This window comes from Lipotes vexillifer, unplaced genomic scaffold (assembly GCF_000442215.2).
Source record: "Lipotes vexillifer unplaced genomic scaffold, Lipotes_vexillifer_v1.1 scaffold1272, whole genome shotgun sequence".
NCBI classification, from domain to species: Eukaryota; Metazoa; Chordata; class Mammalia; order Artiodactyla; family Lipotidae; genus Lipotes; species Lipotes vexillifer.
This window is the reverse complement of record NW_006779909.1, coordinates 3,687,512-3,706,831: the sequence shown is the minus strand read 5'-3', so window position 1 is coordinate 3,706,831 and position 19,320 is coordinate 3,687,512.

The following is a 19,320-nucleotide window of genomic DNA, read 5'->3' as shown; positions in this document are numbered from 1 at the left end:
ATTATCGTAACGACCTGGAAGGACTATTTCAAGGGCTAAATAAGATCAAGTATATGAGTGTATTTTATCAGCCATAAAGCACTGTGCAAATGTTAGCTATTAATATTTCTGATGCCAGGGGAATCACAGAACTTGCCAGTAGCACAACTAAATAAAAAAAGGACTCTCCTCATACATGCGTATCCCCACGTTACACACCCAAGAGAATTCATAGAAGGCACGAGGTCGACCTCTGCCGCTACTCCCAGGCCCCAAATAAATGCAACAGCCACTTCAACTATTGACCTCTACCTTTCTGGATGACCTTGAAAAGGCATCTGTCTCCAGGCTTCCATTTCCTGACCTGGAAGATGAGGGAGAGGGAGCTAAGCTGGGCGATCCTCAAGGTCTGGTGTTGTGGGATTCTCTGGGTGGGGCCCCACAGGGAGAAATAAGCACCTGACGTCACCAGGCTGAGCCAGGGAACACAGGAGCAAACACCGAATGCTGGCAGATGGCTTTAGGAAGAGAGAGAAGCCGGGGCGCCCAGAAGAAACACAGGTGGCATGAATTCTAATTCCAATACCCCTGACTTAAGGGAGTCAGAGATGGTCCCCTTGCCAAGTCTCCATTTCTCTGATGGTACTGGGGACATCATAATAACTACAACTGATTAGATGCTGACCAGATGCCAGAAACTGTCCATGTGTCATCTCATTTAATCTCCCACAAGAGAGGTGTTAAATATCCCCCTTTTCCCAATGAAGCAATTAGACTTCAGAGAGGGTACACGAACTAACAAGAGATCTTTGAACAAAAAATTAACAGAGCTAGGAGTCAGGTCTCGTTGCCTGCAAAGCCCATGAAATTCTGCATTAGGGTATACTGACAGCCCCCTTAGAAAGGTGCCATCCATCAGCAGCTTGCCTAATAAACACATTTATTGGAAGCCATGGAAAATATAATGTGCCCTCTGGGCCCTCCTCAGCTTTCCTGCCATCTCCCTTTGCCCAGATTCCTTCAGACACAGGAGGCTTGGAATCCTGTATAAACATTCCTGCCCCAGCAACAAGCTAGCCTCAAGCAAGAAGAATCTAGCTGATGAGACACCCCTCCCCCAGGCACCCCACTCCTACTCCCACCAAGCTTGGACCACAGCTCCTCACAGAGCAGCTCTGGCCTCTTGTGAGATGCTGGTGTATTGGCTGTTGCCATGGTGATAGAGGAACATTTCTGTCATGCACGCAGGAGCAGCACAGAGTGGGTTTCCCTGCCTGGGAAGCTCAGAGGATTCATCAGAGGTTGCTTTTTAGCAGCATCTGCACACCACTTCACGGATAAGTAAAAGAGCATCCCTTCCACTTAGCATTTAATCCCACTGCAGGGAAGGAGCTGAGCTCTCTGTACAAGTCGGTGCAGAAGGCAACCCCTTCCTTCTACCTCTGGTACAGTTCCTCTTCAGGGAGGTGCCTTCCAGGTGGTAGGAAGAGATATTTACAAGATGCCAGTAAATTAGCTGTTTACAGAAAGTGGGCAGCCCTTGACTCCCCATCCTGCTGACCACTCCCAGACTGTGGATCAATTAGATCTTTAGTGTCAGACCCATGCAGGTTTATCCTCTGCTTCAGCCACCTATTAGCAAGGCAGCCTCATGCAATTTCTTTAATGAGACTCAGTTTATTTATCTGTAAAGTGGGGTTAATCATTCTTTGCAGAGTTATTGAAGAATATCGAGATGATGTAAACATACTGCCCAGTACAGTGTCTGGCACATGGTAAGTGCATATTCATGATAGCAATTATTTTTTAAAAAGAAATGTAATGAAACTTGTGTCCTGATTTGGAGACAGACTAATATTTGAATCCCTGGCTCACCACTTAATAGCTCAAGAGCTGTGTAATATTCTGCAGTCAATTTTTTTTGAGTCTCCCATTTTCTGAAAAGGTCAGGATGAGATTCATAGACTCAGACTCTATGTGAAGATTTTATTTAGAAGGTATGGTCATAATATCTCTGCTGAGAACCTGAGGATCTGGGCTAAAAAGAAAAAGACATCTTCTCTTTTGGTGAAATGGCACGAGGCATTGATGGCATTACTCCTTAACGTAAATATCCGTACATTGAGAAGAATCTTTCCCACCTCCAACACATTGTATGAGTTCCTGCGTGGCTGTCCCCCAGGGAAAGGTTCCTCGGTGCCAGGGCCAGCTCTGAGCAGATGGCCCCATTTCTTCTTCTCTTGAAAACAGCCAGCTCCAGGGATTGGAGAAAAATAGAGTCATAGTCCAAGGTCAAACACTTGACTGTCGTTTTAATGAGTGTGATTCAGCCTGAAAGTCCATCAGTACTCTCTCTCCAACCCCTTCCCTTCACCCTGCACATCTTCAGGACTCTGCCACCACTAGAGGCCCTCTCGAGGGCTGAAGTCACCTGGCTGGCTTGCCTGTCTTCTGTTCCTGATCAGGAGTGGGTCAGTATTACTATTTCTTGGTTTTTATCTTCTCCCTACACTGCCACTGTCTTTTCTCATCTCCAAAATAGCATCTGGTCCATTTGAAGCAGACTAGCAGTAGGCTGTCTGCCAGCACCCTCATTTCTTGGAAAATGGAAGGCATCCCCCATCCAATTATCTAAAAGTCCCTTTGCCGGGTGATTCAGCCAACCCCTCCAACAAAAGCCAGCCCTGGGTGTCCTAAAGGCACCTGGAACAGATTGATTGTAATTCAATGCTTCACACGTTGCCTTGAATTCTTATAACAGCTCTACAAGGTAGGAATCACATGCTCGTTTAAACAAATGAGGAAACAGAGGCTCAGAGAGGGGAAGGGACTTTCGCAAGATCATACAGCCTGTCATAGAAGAGCTGAGATGCAAACTGTAATTTCCGGCTCTAGGAGGAAGTGTTGAACACTCACTTGCCACTTGCTTTTCTTACAAGCCATAGTGAGTGCTTTGGTAAGTGCTACACTTTAGAGAGCGTGGCAGCCGAGGGTTCCAGAAAATCAGCCCCGTGTCATCCCTAGTGTGCCCCCAAGCCTTTGCTCAAGCTGTTCTCTCTGCTTGGGATACCCTTCCCCATGCCTTCTAGCGTGGCATGGTGGAACAACCACAGGCTTTGCAATAGACAGAGCTCTTTTGGAATCCTGTCTGTACCACTTGCAGCTTTATGATCTCAGACAATTTATCCAATCTCTCTGAGGTTTTCTTCCTCTGTAAAGTAGGGCTGTCTACGTCACAGTATTGTCATGAGGATTCTCACAGAAAGGGCCTGCCTAGCATGGTGCTAGTGACTATAACCAGCCCTTCCCAATGAGCTCAGTCACCACCATCTCTGTGAAGCCCTCCCTGACTGCAACTCCTGTCTCCATGCCCTAACATTCATTCATTTTTTCTTTCTTTCTTCATTCAACAAATATTTGAAATACATAAATAACTCAATCATAGTGCTCAGCACACCATTCTGTAATTATTGGGTCATCGTGCTCTGTTTCCCTCTTTAGACTGGGATCTTTCTGAGGGCAAGAATTTCAACTGAGTCATTTCTGAATCCTGAATGCCTAGTCCAGGGCCTGGCAGGAGAAAGGAAGGGAAAAAGAAAGAAAAAGGAAAGAATAAAAGGAAAGACAGAAGGAAAAGAAAACAAGGCACAGGACTGCTTATGACAATCTGCTCCCCCAAAACGCCTCGTCTCTGTATCCAGGCTGACAGGAAAGGCACCTGGTCCCCCCCAGCCTCCTCTGAGAACGCATCCCGATTCCTCCATTGACAGGAGCCAACAACTGGATGAGAATATCAAGGACCGCCGGAGTAGGAGGCCTCGGATGAGCCCCGCATTGAGAGTGGAGCCGGTGGGAAGGCGCAGCTGCGGAAAGGAAAATTCCGTCTGTGCCCCCGCTGGGGACAGACTGCCATCCCAGGCCTGGTAATGGCGCGTGCGGGCTGCGGGCCGCGCCCCGCGCCCCGCCCACCTCTGGCCCTGGCAGCTGCAGCCCTGGCGACCGCTCAGCCCGGCAGGCGGGGGAGGCCTCTACCGTCTCAGCCGGAAGGCTGGAGGCTCGCCCGTGTTGGCTGGCGCGAGTGGAGTGTGCTGAGCCCCAGAGCGGGAGCTGGGAGCCCCAACCCTCGGGCAAAAGCATCAGGGAGGGGAGAGGAGGGTCTTCATCCTCCCTGCTCCCCAGACAGTTCCCCTGCCCACCACCAGATGGGCAGGGGGGACTTCGAAAAAATTCCATTCTAATCCCACCCCCCTTTCTCCACAAAGGGGGAAGCCACTTGATATCCGTGATTCTCCACACCACCTGACTAGCTCATCTCCTGGTCTTCCTTGAATGGCTCTGCAGCCATATTCAACTTCTTTCTGGTCCCCAAACAAGGCATGCTGTGTCATACCTCTGGGCCTTTCTCATGCTGTTTCCTCTTCCAGGAATGCACTCTGCCCATGCGTCGCTGTGTGGGGTCAGTTTCCCAGAGGCAGACCCTGAGACTAGGATGTGAGCACAAATAGTTTGCTTAAGAGGTGACCTAGGAAGCACAAGTGGGAACATGGACAAGCGGGACCCAGGAAGGGAAGGAAGCCAGGAAAATGTGCATTAGGAAGCAAGTTATCCCTTTGAGCAGCTGGGGCCCAATCCCACTGAGCAACCCTGGTAGATATTGGAGAACACATCTCGGAGCTGTCCCACTCAGTGGGTGAGAAACTAGGGCATTTATCCACCAAATTCCATTCCAGATTGGTTGAGGACTGCTCCTGGGAGCATTAACTACCACCACCACCCCTCCCCGACGCCCTGGCATCCTGCCCTGTGCAAGAGCCAGGCCCATCCCGCCAACAGAGCTAGCTCTCAAGTAGAGCCTTACAGGGCACTAGTACCATCTGCTACTCTTGCCAAACTAGCTAACTACTCCTTATCTTTTAAGGCCTAGCTCAAAAGCCAATACCTCTAATCCCAAATAAGTTCCACAGCCTCCTCTGCATTCCCATGGCATGTTGAACACAAGTCTATTGAATATTTGTCCTTATTCATTATAGTGATTTTCTCCCTATCTTCCCCACTGGATGGCTCCTCTAGGGCAGGATTTGTGACTTTATTCATTTCTGTGTACTCAACGCCCAGCACAAGATGGCACATAGATGATAGGTGCTCATTAAATATTAGTGATGGTTAAGAATGCTAACGAATATTGACGAGTTCCAATACCAGCCCAAGATTCAGTTTCTCTGGGAGGACGCCTGACACCCTATCGCCTTTTGTGATTTGAGAAAAAAATGGAGTCTCATCTTAAAAAGTATAATACTAGGGCTTCCCTGTTGGCACAGTGGTTGAGAGTCCGCCTGCCGATGCAGGGGACACGGGTTCGTGCCCCGGTCCGGGAGGATCCCACATGCCGCGGAGCGGCTGGGTCCGTGAGCCATGGCCGCTGAGCCTGTGCGTCTGGAGCCTGTGCTCCGCAACGGGAGAGGCCACGACAGTGAGAGGCCCGCATACCGCAAAAAAAAAAAAAGAAAAGAAAAGAAAAGAAAAGTATAATACTGAATGCTGCCTCAGTTACCTCAAGTTGATCAACTGTCAGGACACCAAAGATAAGTCTATCCAAAGGGTCTCAGACTGAAGAAACATAAGCTTTATTTTGCCATCTTCTGCCCTTGTGTAGACGGACACCTCACAGAGGATAAAAAGGCATTGGATTCATACAGATTTGTAGTTGTTTATGACATGCATAACATCATCAACCTATTTTAGTATACATGGCACCCATCCTAGAGGTGCTTAGCTGTATGGATAGGGCATTCCTCCTGCTAGAACCCTCAGACTCCATCTTTGTCCCAAGGGGTCTGGGTCTTGCCTGCAGGCTAATGGCAGGAACTGGAACCCAAGTCAAGTCAGCTGTGAAGTTTCCCAAGACAACTTGAGGCAATACTGCCAGAGTGGAATATTGTTGTCAGTTATTCCAACAATGTTGGAATATTGTTGGAAGTATTGTTGTTACAATTGTTGCCAAAACAATATCTAGTTAGGAAATATGAAGGAAGGGAAAAAATATTTATAACAGCAATAAAAAAGATACATTATCCATCAGTAAACCCAACAAGATGTATGCAAATTCTATTTGAAAAAAAATTAACATTACTGAGGGACATCAAAGAACACTTAAAAAAAGAAAGGTATATCTTTTTCTTGGGTAGGAAGACTCAACTCCTAAAGATGTCATTTCTCCTTAAATTAATCTATAAATTTAATGCAATTCCAATAGAAAAAATACCAACAGATTCTGGGGTGGCAGGGGTGGGGAGGGAACTAGACAAATGGATTCTGAAATTCACATGGAAAAATAAACAATCAGGAACAGCTAGGTGAATTCTGAAAAGGAAGAGCAGAAAGAGAGGGACTGACTCTCCCAGATATTAAAACATGGTATTAAGCTGCAGTAATTTAAACAGTGTGGTACTTGGGCATGGAAAGACAAATAGATCAATAACATAAAGCTCAGAAATAAACCTAAATATGTCAAAAGATCTAATATAGAAAAAATGTGGCATTTCAAATCAGCGAGGAACAAGATTATCCAATAAATATTGTTGGAATGACTGGTTTGCTATTGTGGGAAAAACTTAAATTGGAGCCATATCTCACTCATTACAGCAAAAAATTTACAGCAAAAACCCATAACATTAAAAGACGAAAAAGTAGAGAACTTTGTTTTATAAACTTGGGGTAATTAATAGCTGTCTAAGAATGACATATCCCACTCATAAAATATAAAAATTGACAAATTCAACTGCCATAATGTTTCTCCATGGAAAAAACCTTTGCATTTTCAAAAGGCAAAAGAAAAACTGGGAAAATATTGACAATTCATACCACAGGCATAGGACTAATTCCCTTAATATATTAAAAGCTTCTATGTATCAATAAGGAAAAAAATCCAATAATTCTATAGCAAAATAGGTAACAGACATGAAAGAAAGAAAATACAAATGACTTCTAAACTTCATCATAATAGGAGACTGGGTAACAGGGAAATACCTCTAAATTTTGTACTATTTGGCTATATTACCCAGTTTTGTTTTTTTAAAAGCACCCAAGCTCAAAAAAAAAAAAAAAAAAGAGAAGAGCAAACAAAAAGTATTTTAAAATAATAATAAGATTCTCGGTACTAGCTGAAAGGACCACTGTGGACATCAAAGGCATATGTGGGAAAACAAGTAACAAAGTTGATAACTGAGGACTTTAAAATTAGAAGCAAGGGTGGGGGAGTATAGTGGGGTGATCAATCACACAAGCTTTGGTGTTCAAGTTCCAGATCTGTTTTGTCCTAGCTGTGTGACTTTGGCAATTAACTTCATTCTATGACCATCAATTTTCTCATCTGTGAAAAGGGAACAGTCGTAGATTTTCTGAGGTTCAAAGAGGATATGCACAAAAAATGCTTAGGGCAATGTCTGATATACAGTAAATGCATGAAGGGCACCTTGCGTGTGCTAGAAGAGAGTGGGTGTGACAGCTTAGCGGCCGAGTTTAGGTTTGTTTATGTATTCTGTAACTTTACTGTTTTTTAGGGTCCTATTTTTTCTACTACTGAAAGAGGAGTGTTGAGATCTCCAACTGGAATTGTAACTGACTTCAGTTCTGTGAGTTTTTGTTTCACATATTTTGTAGCTCTATCTTAAGTGCATACATATTTAGGATTGTTGGCTTCTTGATGAATTGACCCTTTTATTATTATGCCCTTTTTTATCCCTTATAAGTATTTCTTGTTCTAAAGTCTACTTTATCTGAAATTTCTTGTTCTAGAACCAGGGTCGTTTTAATAAATTTATGTATTTTATTTATTATTATTGGCTGCGTTGGGTCTTCGTTGCTGCGTGTGGGCTTTCTCTAGTTGCGGCGAGCGGGGGCTACTCTTCGTTGTGGTGCGCGGGCTTCTCATTGCGGTGGCTTCTCTTGTTGCCGAGCGCGGGCTCTAGGCGCAAGGGCTTCAGGAGTTGTGGTTCCCGGGCTCTAGAGCGCAGGCTCAGTAGTTGTGGTGCACGGGCTTAGTTGCTCCACGGCACGTGGGATCTTCCCGGACCAGGGCTCGGACCCGTGTCCCCTGCATTGGCAGGCGTATTCTTAACCACTGCGCCACCAGAGAAGCCCACATTTCTCCATTCTTGAATCTTTATCTCAGGGTCTGCTTGTGGTCAAATCCAAACTAAGACAGCTCCCCTCCTCAAATCTTTGAAACAGACAACTAATGCTTTCTCAAATATACATAAAATGGTATGCCAGTGGAATTTCCAATCCCTTCTGCTAACCAGGTTTGCTGCCCATAAAGCACCCCCCCCCCAATATAGGAATTCTGGAACTGCCACCACTTTGCGGGACAGATCTTGATAACCCCCGCCTTGCAATTCACACAATCCCTTACCTGGAGCTCAGTCCATCTTCAGCCTTTAAATTCCTCCTTGGGGACCAGGGAAGGCCTGCTCCAAAGCGGGAAACTTTCTATTCATTGTTGGCCTGGGCTCCATCCAATGGCACAGAAGCAGATCAGCATTTTTTATTCCTATTTATTTTCAATGTCAGGAGCTCTTGGCAGGCAAGACCACGCCCCTGCCTATCAGTCGTGAGGGCTGTCTGAATCTTTTGAGAAAAATGGATCACAAACTAACTGCAGTGTAAATGTAGAGCAGAGGGAAGCAGAATTACAAATGCAGGAAGCTAGAGCAAAGAGACCCCAGGGAAAAATGGGATCTGATGGGAGCCACAAGGAGAGGACCCTCCCCCAAGCCCACACCCAAGGTCTGTTCCCACAAACCTACCTGACCTGTGTGTGAGATCCCACTCTTAGAAAGTTGTGCCAGATGGTATTTTCCAAAGACAGCTACACCAGTACATGTCCATCCCACGTGTTCTTCTTATAATGTGACATTGACATTCCCGCACTGAGAAGTGGGTAGACCTTTGGTACTGCCTCAGCCAGTGGGGTGAGGCAGAAGCGACACTGCACGAACTCCAAGAGTAGATCATAAAAGGCAATGAGTTCTGTCTGACTCTCTTTTGGGTTATGTGCCCCGGGAACTCAGTTACCATGTTGAGAGGAAGTTCAGGCCAGATGGAGAGGCCATGAGGGGGTGTTCCAGCTGAGAGCCGGCCCCAGCCACCAGACGTGTGAGTGAATGAGTCTTCCTTCTGCCCCCAGCCTTTGAGTCCTGCAGCAGAGGACCAAGACATTGTGGAACAGTCAAGACTTCACCGCTCTGCCCTGGCTGGGTTCCTGACTCACAGAGCTTATGAGAGATGATAAATGATTGTTGTTGCATCAAGCCACCAGGTCTTAGGGTAATTTTTTATATAGTAATAGATTACAAATATAGGAATGAACCCTCAGTTGCAGTAGAGAGCAATCTCTCTAAGTGCAGACACACCCAGACGGAGAAACATCTGACCCTAGGTATAGTCATTCACACTTCAGTATGAATCACCCATATTCGGCACCACCATCCCAATGAGAAAAGAGACAGAATTAAAAGTCTTAGGAGGGCTTCCCTGGTGGCACAGTGGTTGGGAGTCCGCCTGCCGATGCAGGGGACACGGGTTCATGCCCCGGTCTGGGAAGATCCCACATGCCGCAGAGCGGCTGGGCCCGTGAGCCATGGCCGTTGAGCCTGGGCGTCCTGAGCCTGTGCTCCACACGGCAGAGGCCACAACAGTGAGAGACCCGCGTACCGCAAAAAAAAAAAAAGTCTTAGGAAATGAGAGAGAGGACCTGGGAAACTGAAGAGGCAGAAATGGATACGGGGTATTTTGTAGAAAGAGATCTGGACTTAAAGCCGGACAGGACTGTGTTCTAGTCCTAATCACGCCCCTTTCCGGCAGAATTTCCTCTGAGATACGGAACGGGCTCTGCCACTTATTAGCTATGTGATGTGGGCACAGCCTCAGCTTTCTCATTTGTGAATCATTCACAACAACACCTACCTGTCTCTCAAGATTGCTGGGAAAAGCAAGTAAGACAGTTGTTATGAAGACAAATTGTTTATGTAATTAAGAAAGTTGCAGGATGTGGTGGACCCAGCAGGACTCAGCAGATGTGGGTTCTAGTCCAGGCTTTGCCCGTAACTCACTCTGCAAGGCTTGGCAAACTCACTCCCCTCTGCACTGTAGTCCCCACAAAGCTCGTGCCAATGTAATACTCACCTGTAGACCAAAGCACCCCTGGTGCAAGAAGGCCTACAGCCATCAGTGCCAGCAGAAGTTTGCAGAGTCTCAGTCACCAGTCCAGGTAACAAGGAAAGGTCAAGGTTAAATCAAGATCAAAGCAGGGTCAATCTAGCAGAGTGAGAAGCCAGTTACAAACAGGGTTAAAGGGGTCCAAGGTGAGTCCCATTGTCTAAATATACCTTTTCAGCTCTGAGAATGAGATGCAACCAGGGATGCAGCTGATAACTAGTCATAGGACCATCCATTGCCAGTATAAAATATTATTTAGGAGGTTAAACTCTGGAGCCCAAACACCTGAGCTCCAAATTCCAGCCTTACTGTCGATTAACTATAGCGATCGTGGACATGTTATTAACCATTCTATGCCTCAGTTTCATCCACTGTAAAATGGAGGTGATAATTACTTACAGCACCCTGTTGATGGGGTTATTGAGAAGATTACGTGGACACATGCAGTAAGAGTTCTTTCACACCTGGGAAGCTGGCCCTCAGCGAGGCAATTCTGGCTAATGTTTCCTAAACTGAAGAAAATGGTTATAGGGCAATTTTAGGAGGTAAATTCACAGGTCCTTCAACATAAGATCACACGTCCCACTCCACTCCCACTAAAATCACTTTTCAACGCTCCTTTGATCCTTCTGACTATACCAAAGAGAAAATGTCAGCTTGGTGTTAGTAAATCTTAACACCTCTCTGGCTCCTACTAATTTTCTAATCCCCCTCCAACAAAATAAAGTGCAGGGCCTGTAGCTCAGAGCCTTTCCAGGCAACAGCATCTAGCTACAATTTAGTAATATTTTGCTTCTGTCATATTTATTTTTACAGTTTCTTTTTACTTGAGTGATTCTGGTTTTACATTTATAGTCATGATTTAAAGTTCTCTTTTAAAGTAAATGTATTTTTAAGTAAGTCTTTTTTGATATTAAACATTATGATATATATGGTTATTTGATATGGAAAATAATTATGAAGGTGGGAAGCATGGTATCAGGCTGCACGGGCAGACATGGCATCTCCAGGGAGCTACATGGATCTACTGACAGCTAAAGTACATGTCCTAGTCCTAACTTGCATCCCCAGAGTCCCCTGTTTTGTTTCCAGGACCCCAGAGACTCACGCTGCTCTTCAATCCTTCCAAATGCTGCCAGAATGTAAACTGGTACAAACTGTGGATAATTTGGCAAGTATATCCTCTATACATTGGCAAATCCATTTCTAGGAATTTAATAAAATAACCAGAGATATGCCCAAAGATACACGGTTGTGAATATTTGTGGCCACATTATCTATGACAGGGAAAAATTGGAAATCATCTAAAAGGCCAACAATGGGGGACCAGCTTTGCAAATTACAGTATTTTCACAAAATGGACTGATCTGAAAATAGTCATATGACAAACACTCTGCACAAGGTAGATATTATTATTAACTCCACTTTACAGATGGAAAAACTCAAGCACAGAGAGGTTAATTATCTTTCCCAAGGTCACAGAGCTAGTAAGTGGTAGAGGTGACATTTGAACACAGGCCACCTAGATCCAGAGTCCATGTTCTTAACCGCTAGGTTGTCCTGTCATTGAAGCTGACATTGTAGATGAACATTTATTGCCATGGGAAATTGTTCCCTCAATGTATCGGTAAGTGAAAAACAGGTGGGAAAAAAGCAATCTGGAACAAACACCATATGTCAAAAGAGGTTATTTCTGGTTGGTGGAATTATTTTATTTTTGTTGTTTGGTTTGTTTGTTTTTTTAATTTATTTATTTTATTTATTTATGTTTGGCTGCGTTGGGTCTTCGTTGCTGCATACGGGCTTTCTCTAGTTGCGGCGAGCGGAGGCTACTCTTCGTTTCGGCGCACGGGCTTATTGCGGTGGCTACTCTTGTTGCAGAGCACGGGCTCTAGGCATGCGGGCTCCAGTAGTTGTGGTTCACGGGCTCTAGAGCGCAGGCTCACTAGTTGTGGCGCACGGGCTTAGTTGCTCAGCGGCATGTGGGATCTTCCAGGACCAGGGATTGAACCCGTGTCCCCTGCATTGGCAGGTGGATTCTTAACCACTGCGCCACCCGGGAAGTCTGTTTGGTTTGTTTTTATATGTGTTTTCCAGGTTTTCTGTTCCAAATGCCTATTACCTTCATAATAGAAATGAAACATGAATATATGACTTTTCTCCTCAGTTCTCCCATTCCTTTCTGCTTCTAAAGACAAGACAATTGGTTCTTCATGATGACAATAAAAATGACAATGATGATAATAAGAGCCAACATTTAATTTTCTTTTAGTATGCTAAAGGAATGACAAGCACAATTTCATTTACCTCATCACTGACACTTCCTGTGTACGGCCTCCCAGTCTGTGCACTGCACAACTCCAGGGAGTACCGCTCATATATCATCTACATTATGGACTGAGCTGTGAATGGTGCTTCTGGGAGCCATGCGACAAGGCCACCCTGTCAACAACCCTCAGGTGTAGATACTCTGATAATCTCCATCTGATACAAGAAGAAATTGAGGCACAAAAAAACGCTAATTAACGTGCTCCATATCACCCAGCTAGTGATTGGGACCAGTATTGAAACTCAGGCAGTCTGGCTTCAGGATCTGGTCTCTTTTTCTTTTTGGCTGTGAGGCTTGTGGGATCTTAGTTCCCCGACCAGGGATCGAACCTGGGCCCTAGACTGTGAAAGCGCGGAGTCCCAGCCACCGGACCACCAGGGAATTCCCTGGTCTCTTATTTTTAATGACAGAGGGGAAAGAGGGCATGACAAAGAAGATACAGTAAAATCTGGACATCTAGACAAAGATTACAGATCCAACAGGACATTGTGACAACATGAAGAGAGCACTGGTGTCAGAGGGAGGACATTGACATTCTGTCCCTTCCTCTGTCCCCACCTAGCTAGTGACCTTAGCAACTTAGCAAAGTTCCTTTTGTTTTTGTTTTTTTTTTTTTTTTTTTTTTTTTTTTTTTTTTTTTTGGTACGCCGGCCTCTCACTGCTGCGGCCTCCCCCGCTGCAGAGCACAGGCTCCCGACGCGCAGGCTCAGCGGCCACGGCTCACGGGCCCAACCGCTCCGCGACACACGGGATCCTCCCGGACCGGGGCACGAACCCGTGTCCCCTGCATCGGCAGGCGGACTCCCAACCTCTGCACCACCAGGGAAGCCCGCAAAGTTCCTTTTTTTTTTTTTTTCTTGCTCTGGGCTCAGCTTCCCCATGTGTAAACTGAAGGAATTAGATCTTTAACATCTCTTGCAGCTCTGAGTGTCTGCAATTACAGATGGCATCCCAATATGGGCCCAGAGCTGTGGCCTCCCACTCAGCACAGACATTCTCCCACCTGCTCAGGGAAGCATCTCTCAAGCTGACCTACTTTGTGTATGGGGGAGAGAAGGGCAGAGAGGAGGCCTAAGGCAGGGGTGAGAAACCAAAGGTTTGCCCTCCTGAGCAGCCAGGCTCCTCTCCAGCTGCTGATGATTCAGTCAGTGCCCCCTCAGAGGCTTCTGGGGCCTGCCTCTCTCCCTGCTCCACAGAAGGCAGCAGGCTTAAAATATCTGACAGGGTGGCAAAGCTGTTTTAATGCATTGCTTTTAGTTTTTAATCATGCTGGTGATTCACCAGGGTATTTCTCTGACTTTCCAAACATGCTTTGTTAAAGTCATTCTTGCAGGATCTTTAGAATGTTTTCTTAAACAAAAAACCAAGGTGCAGAACAGTGTGTATAAGGTGAGAAAAATTATTTAGATATACAGTTGTGTCTGTTTGTGAAGGGAGAAAGAATGAATAACTCTGGGAGGAAACATGAGAGATTGGTAACCATTCACCTCCCAGGAGGGAAACCAGGTGGGTTGGGGGAGGGGCGGAGGTAGGAGGGAGACTTTATGTCTTTTGCACGTGCATGCATTATTACCTAGACAATTCCCCATCTCAAGTGTGTTTAGTTCTGACTTCTCTTCTTCAAAGATATTCCTGGGCTTCCCTGGTGGTGCAGTGGTTGAGAGTCCGTCTGCCGATGTAGGGGACACGGGTTCGTGCCCTGGTCTGGGAAGATCCCACGTGCCGTGGAGCGGCTGTGCCCGTGAGCCATGGCCGCTGAGCCTGCACGTCCGGAGCCTGTGCTCCGCAACGGGGGAGGCCACAGCAGTGAGAGGCCCGCGTACCGCAAAAAAAAAAAGATTTTCCTGGCTGTATTAGTTTGCTAGGCTGCCATAACAAAGTACAATAGACTGGGTGCCTTAAACAATGGAAATGTATTTTCTGATAATTCTAGAGGCTAGAAGTGCAAGATCAAGGTGTCTGAAGGGTTGCTTTCTCCTGAAGCCTCTCCACTTGGCTTGTAGATGGCTGTCTTCTCCCTTTGTCCTCACCTGGTCTTCCCTCTGTGCATGTCTGGATCCTAATCTCGTCTTATAAGGACACCAGTCACATTGAATTAGGGCCCACCCATACGACCTGATTTTAATTTAATTACCTCTTCAAAGATCATATCTCCAAATACAGTCAGTTTCTGAGGGCTGGGAGTCAGGACTTCAACACATGAATTTTGGAGGATGCAACTCAGCCCATAACCGTGCCCTACACCAATGAACTCACCCCATCAGACCAGTGACCTCTGAGGAACAAGTACAGGTGCTTATATTCATTCAACTTTAATTGAGCATCTCTTGTGAGGGAAGCAATGTTTTAGGGTTGGAACAAGTACAGGTGCTTATATTCATTCAACTTTAATTGAGCATCTCTTGTGAGGGAAGCAATGTTTTAGGGTTGGAACAAGTACAGGTGCTTATATTCATTCAACTTTAATTGAGCATCTCTTGTGAGGGAAGCAATGTTTTAGGGTTGGAGGTGATATCCAATTGAGTTAGATTTGATTCTGGCCAGAAATAAATAGGAAAATGAGAAAGACCTCAAGACTAAAAATCAGAAGAACTGATCATCCAATCCCAGCTCCCCCCTCTTATTAGCTGAGTTAGTCTGGATGTGGCTTTTAGCCACCATTTTTAACCTCAAGGGCAGGTTGTAATACATACCTCAAAGGGTTGGGGAGAGGATTAGAGGAGAAAAGACAGGTAAAATACCTTGTCTATAGTACTTGTGCCCTGTACAGTGCTTATTCACCTCAACTCCTCCCTGGGTTGGGGCTCGGGGAGCAGGGTCCACACCCTTTCATCCTTATGGCCCTGGAGTGTAGCAGTGAACAGTGGGGCACTGGCTGGGCAGCTTTGCTGGAGCAGTTGCCCAGATGGATTTGTGAGGCCACGTGTATATACCCCAGAGGGACTTTCAGAAACATCATAGAGGCTGCCTTTAAAAGCAGTTTTTCACAATGAAAAAATTTGAGTATTAATGTTAATACGACCTCCTTGGGAATCACAGGCTGATGGAGCCCAGGAACATCTGAGCTATATGTGGAACTTCTGTCTTTCATGCCACACAGATCTCCCCAGGAGAACAGGAAACACATAAGATTTGTAGTGGACGTTTGCTATTTTGATCTGCCAAGCACAGATCCTGCATCTTCTGGTAACAGAATTCCACGGTTCTTTTGGGGAACCACACCCTCCAACATTCCCAGCCCATGTGGTTTAGACCAGCAGACCACATCTCCAGTTCCAGGAATGAGCCCATGACTCAGGCCTGCCATTGAGAGTTCTATCTTCTCTGGTTAACTGTGGCTGACTCGGCAACTAGCACATGACCCCAACTGGGCAGATCAGCAATTCCTGGGAGTCTGACGGGCTCTGTCAGGAAAGAAGTGCTCTTTTCACCAGGTTTGCTAAACTAAATGCTAAACTAAAAGCTAAATGCTAAACTAAGTTGCTAAACTAAATGACCGTTTTGCCACCACCTGGGGAAATCCTGCCTGAGATCCTGGTGACATTGTTTGAGCACCTGGATTTAGCCTTTGCCGGAAGCCAGCACAACCCTGAACCTCACGTTGATGTTAGCCAATAAACTTTCCTCATTTCTTAAATCAGTTTGACTTGGGGTTCTGTCACTTATCAACCAAATAAATGGCACGTACAGGATTAGTTCTCGGTAACTTCTTTCCGTGTGTAACTCTGTTTCTTTCTTTGGGGGCTTAGAACTATTCACTACTCGAAATCAATTCATCAAACAACTTGCATGTAAACTCGCTCTGGAGTTTACAGACACCTTTCACAAATCCAGGGGTATGTGTGAAAAGAGATATTGGAGATGGGGAGGAGATAAAATGAGAGCTGACTGGTAACTACACCTGCCAGGTGGATCCAGATGCTGACTCTGGCCCAGCCAGCACATTTGGCTACAAGGTGGCTGATCCTGTGCCTTGGGTCAGCCACGTGCTGAAGCTGGCTTATACCAGCTAACAAGAGGATTTGTTAAATAACTGGAATTTTGCAGCTGGTTTTAAACCACTGATAGTTTGAAATTGGCCATGGTGAGAGTATTTATACCATGGATATCACCAAACACTAAAAATCAAGTTAATTTTTTCCCCTTGGAGAGTTTGTTTATCAGCAAACCACAGGCTTTGGCCTTGATTCAACAGGTCTGAAAATGGCCCATAAGGATGAGGGCTAAACAGCAAAGGTAACCAAAATTTATATTCCATTTCACAGCACTTCCTCGCCCCAAACCTCATCTTGCCCCTCTAGCAATGCTGTAGAGTAGAAATTATTACTCACATCCTACAAGTAAGGAATCCAAGGCCTGGAGAAATGTCTTCCCGGTGGTCAGATGGCAGAGCTAAGAAATAAACTCAGGTCTGTGGACCCCATGCCTAATGTTGTTTCCCTGACATCCCAGTAGGAGGTGACTGAAGCATCAAAACAGGGTCTAAACAAGTAATTTTGTCACTGGGTGTGGAAAGGCTGTTTCCAAAAACAATAGAGCTTTTTAACAACGTATTTCTGAACAGAGGTGGCCAATTAGCAAGGCAGCTGCCCAGAGATTAGCAATAACACTACATATTCAATCCTCTAAGAAAACACAGCATCACTTCTAGTAAATTATATAGCTCACATTTGTACAGAATATGTGGTTGGTTTATAAAACCCTTTCAAGTATGTTGCCTCTGTAGATCAACTCCTTTAAAATATTCAGAAACTGTGGCCCTGCGTGGCATGCTGATTAACCAAAAACTAACCATCAACACCCTTTTCCTTTAACTGCTTCCACTAAAACATCTGGAAAAATGGAATATTTACGTTTTCAGCCTCCCTTAGAGACCTACAGACATGTGATCTAGTGCTGGCTATTGAGACTTAAGCAAAAGTCGGCTTTCCTGATAAAAAGTATTGCCCTTGCCCCTCTTCATCCTGTCTTAAACAAGGACATGATAATGGTACTGCAGCAGCCATTTTGTAACCATGAGGTGACAAGACAAAAAGCTAAGCAGAGCAGAGCAGAAATAGAGGAAAAGTATGGGTCCTCGATGGCATCATTGAGTCTGCATCAGGCTGCTTCCTCTGAATGTTTTATAATGGGAGAAAAACAAACAATTTTCATTTGACTATTCTGTTACATACAGTGGAAACATTCCTAACATGGCTAGAAATTCTACTTCTAGGAATTTATCATAAAGATCATCTATAATAGAGGAAAACTGGAGTCTCAATGTGTAACAATAGGAAGTTGATGAAACATAACACAGGGTGGCTATATAATGTATACTATTCAGTTATTGAAAATTATATTGCAGGCAAGAGATTCTTAAACTTGTGTTCTTAAACAAGTACCCCTAAATACATACAGACATTAAATACATACAGACATTTTTTGTGGATGCATATATGAATTTTTCTAGGTACATAATTATTTTCAGATTCTCAAAGCTTTCAGAAAAAAAGTTTAAGTATCACTATTTCAAATTAATATTTGTAGACATGGAAAAATGTTCACAATATATCGGGGGAACAGAAATTGACAAAACAGCATGTTCAATATTCTTCCATATTGGAAAAAATTACATATATATTATAAATGTATGTATGCATGGTGGTGAGCTGAAATTTACCGAATACATACTTGGGAGCCACCCCCCCAAAAAAAACCCCACAAACTTTACTTCTGTAAACTTAGCTTAGCCTACTATACCGCACTCTTGCTGATTACAGAAAACTTAATCTTGCAATTCAAAGTAACTCAGACACTTCCTGATTTAAGATGGTCAGTTCAAGATACTTCCCATTTCTTCCTCCTCCCCTGCTCCTCTAGTTCTTCCATGGACAGATGCATTGTCCTGGAATCCAGAGGAGTGGCATCTGGTCCTATGCTACCCTCTGTTCTTCCCTTGGCCTCTGCAGTTCATCTTTTCTGGTCCCCATCATGAAGCTCTGGCATCTGCTACCAATGTCTGTGGTCTTGTCCTGACTGTTAGTTGAGAAATCTATGCGCTCCTGGTCTACCTGGTCCCAATTTATTCTCAGCCCGTTTAGTACCCCTCACAGGGGTCCATGGGGACCGTTCTTAGATTCTTTCCCACATCTGAAATGGTGCCCTCAGCCTCACCACCCCCACCCAAGCAATGGCTGCTTTGCCCCTCAAGGTACCAGGTTTGACATGGACTTTAATGGACTTACATCCTGGGAAGAGAGGCTCAAGTGCCTCCTGTTTTCCTGTTCTCACTAAACTTATTTAGGATTCCTAAGGCCCACTCCCAGTCTCAGGTGTGGGGCGGAACTCTGAGCCCCTTCTCAGCACCGAGGTAATGTGTCAGCTCTGATCTCATCCTTCCAATGTTCCCTTTTCTCTCCGGATATTCCAACTCATGTCTTTCTTCAGGCCTGCATTCTTCTTTATTCAGGGGCTTACCTTCCACAGTGCTCTGAGGCTCCCAGGTTTGCTCTTTTATATACTAAGTCAGGCTATTGCAAATCTGAAGATAAACTTTTTGTTTTCCCTCAAAATCCTGGCTCTTGTGACTCAAAAGTACTCTGGCTTCCAAATTTTGTGCCTGCTGGAAGTTTTCAAGTCATCCTAGGGGTCACCAAGAATTTGGCTTTTTGTTTTTGTAAACTCTTAATTGTCCTTCATGGGCAGTGCCTGAAAAATGCCCAAATGGTGGGTGTAGAACACAAGGTACAAGGTAGCATGTGTTAGGAGGAAACATCTTAATGTCTCAAATTATTTTCCTGCTGCATATGCATCGG